This window comes from Trichomycterus rosablanca, chromosome 2 (genome assembly GCF_030014385.1).
Source record: "Trichomycterus rosablanca isolate fTriRos1 chromosome 2, fTriRos1.hap1, whole genome shotgun sequence".
Taxonomy (NCBI): domain Eukaryota; kingdom Metazoa; phylum Chordata; class Actinopteri; order Siluriformes; family Trichomycteridae; genus Trichomycterus; species Trichomycterus rosablanca.
The window spans coordinates 63,890,278-63,897,179 of NC_085989.1; the positions used below are offsets into that span (position 1 = coordinate 63,890,278).

Here is a 6,902-nt window from a genome sequence, read left to right on the forward strand (position 1 = left end):
TATATTATTGGACAGGGACACTTCATAAATTAGTAGGGAGTGATCAGATATTAAGTCATTCTGTGGTACAATTTCCAGGTTGTCTATGTTTATACCATAAGTAAGTATTAAATCTAAGGTATGTTTACAGCGGTGAGTGGGTCCTGTTACATTTTGGGTGATGCCTAAGGATTCTAAAATAGAATCAAACGCAATTACACTTATCCTCATAATGAATATTAAAGTCACCAACAATTAAAGCTTTCTTAGTTGATAAGACTAATTTAGAAAGAAAATCGGCAAATTCGTTAAGAAATTCTGAGTAAGGACCAGGGGGTCGATAAACAGTAACCAGTTTAAACATACTATTTTTATCAGATGAACCTTTATTGGTTATGTCAGAGATAAGAACCTCAAACGAGTTTGTTATGGGAGATGATTTTACAGTAAGACCTATGTCTTTATCATAAATTGTAGCTATTCCTCCACCACGACCACTAAGACGTGGCTTATGTTCATAACTGTAACCCGGAGGAGATGCTTCATTTAAACCTAGATACTCATCAGGTCTAGCCCAGGTCTCGGTTAAACAAAGTGCACTAAGACTATTATCTGTAATTATTTCATTTACAATTACTGTTTTGCATGCAAGTGACCTGATGTTTAGAAGTCCTAACTTTAGTTTAGCCTTACTAGGGTTTTCATGATGCTCATTTAGATTAATTTTAATTAAGTTTTTATGACATACTTTTTGATTTTGTTTTGGCTTACACCTGCCACGGAAAACAGACAGTCTCAATGGTTTGTGACCTAAGGATTCCAGGGGACGTCCGATGGCGACTCGCAGACAGTTGGTTAGGCCTGTTTGTCTGCTGCCTGGTCTTGGCTCTGGATAGTCACTTACCACTATCTGCCGCTACACTAACGCGGTGGTAAAGCCTGTCACCTATGCTGCAAGAAATGCGAGCAGCACCCTCCCACGTGGGGTGGACACCATCCCGCTTCAAAAGACCAGGCCTTCCCTCAAAGGTGGACCAGTTATCTACAAAATCAATGCAGTTTTCTGAGCACCATTTAGACATCCAGCGGTTCAGCGACAACAACCTGCTGTAGGTTTCGCCACTGGGTCGAATCGGTAAGGGGCCAGAGCACACTACTGCCTCAGACATCGACCTAGCTAACTCACACACCTCTTTAACATTACACTTAGTAACCTCAGACTGCCGTAAACGAACATCATTAGTGCCGACGTGGATAACAATCTTAGAAAATCTACGATTAGCATTAGCCAGCACTTTCAGGTTTGCTCTGATGTCAGGCGCCCTGGCCCCCGGAATACAAGTGACTATGGTTGCTGGTGTCTCTATGGGGGTTGCAATACGCACGTGTCGGAGCTGAGAATCTCCTATAACCAGAGCACTTACATTAACAGGCTTCTCAGCGGGTGGCTCACTGAGTGGGGAAAACCTGTTGGACACGTGCAACTGAGATGGTCGGTGCTTTGCCCTACGACTATGTCGCCGAGACGTCACCCAGTCGCCCCGCTGTGAGGGCTCTAATGCCGGAGTCTGGGGTTCTACACCTGAACTACTGGCATTCGGGACTGCTACAGCTGAATCTAAGCACTCACTAGTAGTAGTCTGTTCTAACGCCCAAATGCGCCCTTCTAACACTGAGATCTTCTCCGTCAGGCTAACAACTAATCTGCACTTATCACATGTAAAGTTATCACTAAACACGGAGAAGGAATAACTGAACATATTACACTCGATACAGGGATATAACGCTCCTGCTGGGGCCATTTTTACAAAGAAATGTACTTAGCTTTAGAAGATGAGTTGAAGTTGATGTTTATGTTGATTTCACCGGCGCTTCTGCTGGTAGTCACAGAAAAACGGCTTTAATTCCGGACGAAACAGGCGATGATGAGCTGGAATATAAAAACAACCAACCAAACAACACAAACGCGCTTCGTTCGGATAAAACGTCTGTAATTCTAAAGGAAAACGGTGTTTATGCGCTGGTGTACAAAACAAATAAACAGAACGCGGTTCCTACAGACAGAAAACGGCTTTAACTCTCCACAAAGCAAATGTGTTTAAGCGCTGAAGTACAAAAACAAGCAACACAAACGCGCTTTGTTTCCGACAAAAACCGGCTGTAATTCTAAAGAAAAACGGTGTTTATGTGCTCGTGTACAAAACAAACAGAACGCGGTTCCTACGAACAGAAAACGGCTTTAACTCTCCACAAAGCAAATATGTTTAAGCGCTAAAATACAAAAACAAACAAACACAAACGCGCTTCGTGCGGACAGAAAGCGGTTTTAATTCTGGATGAATAAAATGTTTATGCGCTGAATTACAAACAAACTAAAACCGGCTTCGTTCGGATGCCGGTAGCAGAAGTTTTCACAAGCACGGATTTACGTTAGTAAACAAGCGTAAAAACAAGCGCTTTTTTACGATACACAAAATAACACTCTATATCAACTACGCGCAAAAGATTAACGTTTAAAACATACGTAAATAAAAAGTTATTTAGCTAATGGCTACAAACAAACAACTAGGCTACAGTCTCAGCGTGTGTACCACCGGAAACCGGAAATACAATACAATACAGTCTGGGTGGTACGCTTCTTTGGGGTGTGTGTTATTAGTGTTTTGGTGTGTGTTAGTGGTGTATCTGTGTGTGTTATTAGTATGTCGGTGTGTGTCAGTGGTGTATCTGTGTGTGTTAGTGGTGTATCTGTGTGTGTTAGTGGTGTATCTGTGTGTGTTATTATTGTGTCGGTGTGTGTTAGTGGTTTATCTGTGTGTGTTATTACAGTGTCTGTGTGTGTTCGTGGTGTATCGGTGTTTGTTATTAGTGTGTCGGTGTGTGTTAGTGGTGTATGGGTGTGTGTTAGTGGTGTATCTGTGTGTTATTAGGGTGTCTGTGTGTGTTAGTGGTGTATATGTGTGTGTTAGTGGTGTATCTGTGTGTGTTAGTGGTGTCTCTCTGTGTGTTAGTGGTGTATGGGTGTGTGTTAGTGGTGTATGGGTGTGTGTTAGTGGTGTATCTGAGTTTGTTTGTGGTGTATCTGTGGATGTTACTGGTGTATCGGTGTGTGTTAGTGGTGTATCTGTGTGTGTTAGTGGTGTATCGGTGTGTGTTAGTGGTGTATCTGTGTGTGTTTGTGGTGTATGGGTGTGTGTTATTACTGTGTCGGTGTGTGTTAGTGGTGTATGGGTGTGTGTTATTAGTGTGTCGGTGTGTGTTAGTGGTGTATCGGTGTGTGTTAGTGGTGTATCTGTGTGTGTTAGTGGTGTATCGGTGTGTGTTAGTGGTGTATCTGTGTGTGTTTGTGGTGTATGGGTGTGTGTTATTACTGTGTCGGTGTGTGTTAGTGGTGTATGGGTGTGTGTTATTAGTGTGTCGGTGTGTGTTAGTGGTGTATCGGTGTGTGTTAGTGGTGTATCTGTGTGTGTTAGTGGTGTATGGGTGTGTGTTAGTGGTGTATCGGTGTGTGTTAGTGGTGTGTCGGTGTGTGTTAGTGGTGTATCTGTGTGTGTTATTAGTGTGTCGGTGTGTGTTAGTGGTGTATCTGTGTGTGTTAGTGGTGTATCTGTGTGTGTTAGTGGTGTATCTGTGTGTGTTATTAGTGTGTCTGTGTGTGTTAGTGGTGTATCTGTGTGTGTTAGTGGTGTATCTGTGTGTGTTAGTGGTGTATCTGTGTGTGTTATTAGTGGTGTATCTGTGTGTGTTAGTGGTGTATCTGTGTGTGTTAGTGGTGTATCTGTGTGTGTTAGTGGTGTATCTGTGTGTGTTATTAGTGTGTCTGTGTGTGTTAGTGGTGTATCTGTGTGTGTTATTAGTGTGTCTGTGTGTGTTAGTGGTGTGTCGGCGTGTGTTAGTGGTGTATCTGTGTGTGTTATTAGTGTGTCGGTGTGTGTTAGTGGTGTATCTGTGTGTGTTAGTGGTGTATCTGTGTGTGTTATTAGTGTGTCGGTGTGTGTTAGTGGTATATGGGTGTAGTGACTCAGGACCATTTGGATGAGGGGACTGGTATGTTTGCTCAGCTCTTGGTGTTTCAGGACTTTACAATGATAAGTTTGGGGGTCGCTCTCATTTAGATGGTTCCAGAAGTTGATGCTCTTCTCTGTATGTTGATAATTAGAGGAAATCGGCCTAATTCTGCCCTGCACGCATTGTTCGTGGTGTGTTGGTGTGTGTTCGTGGTGTGTCTGTGTGTGTTGGTGGTGTGTTGGTGTGTGTTGCTGTGCACCTTTAGGATGGTTGTACAGAACTGGGGTCTCTAATGGATGTTTGTCCCAATTACGGAATTGATGGTGTGTAAGCGAATCCCAAGCAATCGGTTCAATTATTGATTCAAAAATTTTAAGCCAAATTCTAATCGGAATTTCTACGAATGTTTGACGTTTTATGGCGTCGACGCCCTGCGAGCTTTTTCTCTCAGTTCATTTACTGCCGGATTAAAGTTTCCTGTGGAACTGATGTTCAGTCCGAGGTAAGTATAATCTTTAGTGTGCTCAATTTCATGATGTCCTAATTTATATGTGTGTTTGGTTCCCTGAGATCTGGCTCTTTTTTGGAAGGTCATAATTTTAGTCTTTTTGAGGTTGACTCTCAGGGCCCAGGTCTGACAGTACTGCTGCAGCAGGTCCAGTTTGTGCTGGAGACCCTGAGCGCTGGGGGACAGCAGGACCAGATCATCTGCATACAGCAGGAGTTTTATCTCTGAGTGGTGTAGAGTGAGACCGGGCGTGGCTGAGTGCTCTAACATGGAGGCCAATTCATTAATATAGATATTAAATAGAGTTGGACTTAAACAGCAGCCCTGTCTCACTCCACGCTCCTGAGAGATGAGATGTTTCTCTTACTGCCGATTCTTATTCCACACTGGTTTTCTGTGTACATGGATTTAATAAGATCGTATGTTTTACCCCCTACACCACTCTCTAACATTTTATGAAACAATCCTTCATGCCAAATGGAATCAAAAGCTTTTTTAAAATCAATAAAACATGCAAATATTTTAGAGTTATTTTGAACTACATATTTTTCGATCAGGGTGTGTAGGGTGTAAATATGATCGGTTGTGCGGTAATTTGGTAGAAATCCAATCTGACTTTTACTCAGGACGTTGTGTTGGGTAAGGAAGTGTAATAATCGTGAGTTAATTATACTACAGAATAACTTCCCCAGGTTACTGTTCACAAAGCCGTTACTGGTCATGTATGTGTAAGGACTTTGTGTTGGGTTACAGAAGGTCACAGTGCACCGTGAAGTGTTGTGTATGTGATACGTTATCTTAAATAAAGAGTGCAGTCTTAAAATGAGTGAAAAGTCCAAAAGATGGAATGTTACGTGTGTTTTCATATTCAGTTGATCATGAGTGTGACTGCACATGTAAAGAAGCTTCTTGGTGGCTGAGCTGATATAATACATGATATTATAGAACTTTCTACATCACCATGTTGATCATCTACTTAAGAGAACTTGATCTACACCAGTAAAAATGATGTTCAGTGTAACTTAAGCACTAGATAATTAATAATGTGTTTTTATCTGACAGAGAGGAACTCTGGTACCAGCAGGTACATTTACATCACTACCAATAAGACCTGGTTTGAAGCTCAGAGTTACTGCATACTGAATCACACCGACTTGGGCAGCTCAAGAGATGCAGCTGAAAACTCTATTCTAGCTGGAATGATCCCTGACTGGATCTGGACCTGGAGCGGTCTGCATAGGTTCACCTGGAAGTGGGTGGATCAGACCAACCTGGCCAGCATTACCTGGAAGCCTGGACAACCTGATAATTACAATGGAGGTGAAGATTGTGGTTATTTATCTAAGTTTCAGGCTGCTGACGCTCGGTGCTCAGACCTCAAACCTTTCTACTGTTATGGAGGTAAAGTGACGTTATTTTCTGTCTCATATTTACATCAATTTCAGCAGTTTTTATTTATATCAGTTTAATTTGGTTCAGTTATAGCAGGTCAGATCCAGATCCTGAGGTTCAAGGTTCAGTCGGATCAGAACATGAACAATCCTGCAGTAAAGGCAGCACTCCTGGAGAAGGTGGGTCTCACTCTTTACAAAGTTCTACTGATCATGTACAGCAGCAAGAACCTCAGAGTCCATCAAGCTCTGATCCTCAGGCTGCTGGATTCAGTTCTTCTACCATCAGATTCATCATCCTGCACGAGTTACTAACACAATCATCTTCTGTTCCTCAGATCCTGCAGAAACTGAAGGAACATGGGATGGACCAGAACATCACACTGAAGTGGAGGGAGCAGCCAGGAGGAGATCTGTTCCATAAGACTGAAGATGCTGATGCAGCAGAAAATTAAACAAGTGAAAAATGTAAAAAATCAATTAGATTTATTTAATAATTAACAGATTTTTTTTAGCTACAACGCTTCACTATCTCTTCAAATAGAAACAAAACTTAAGAACATCACGTTTAAATAATGTTAGACGTTCTGGATGCTTTTATTCTGATTATTAAGATTATTAAATATAGTGAACAGAGAAACGTTACCAGATCAACCCTTGTTAGATCTGATCACCCCAAAGAGTCCGTTCACCCTGCCCCGCCTAAACCTCACCTGGTCGAGACTAGACTTATATAAAGGAAATATTACCACTGTACAAAAATCATATCACCACCTAAACCCTCCCAGCTGCTCCAGAAGCAGACTAGCACAATCAGACATGCAAAAGTTTGTAGACTAGACCAGTGGTGTGATATATAGATTATTAGATTGTGTTATGATTCTATATAATATAAATATTTATTATTGATTGTTTTATAGACTATTAGAATGGTGTTCTGGTTCTGTATGCTATAAATATTTATTATTAATTATTATTTACACTGTTAGATTAGTGTTATGATTCAATATATATTA

At 41.5% G+C, this 6,902-nt stretch overlaps 1 long non-coding RNA gene across 1 annotated transcript; it reads left to right on the forward strand.

Annotated features, from left to right (window-relative positions):
• The first annotated feature begins 5,870 nt into the window (after positions 1-5,870).
• On the forward strand, positions 5,871-6,305 carry LOC134309292 (uncharacterized). The gene is made up of 3 exons (XR_010011034.1): positions 5,871-5,896; positions 5,975-6,066; positions 6,225-6,305. It is a non-coding gene; the product is annotated as an uncharacterized LOC134309292 (long non-coding RNA).
• Positions 6,306-6,902: the final 597 nt, after the last annotated feature.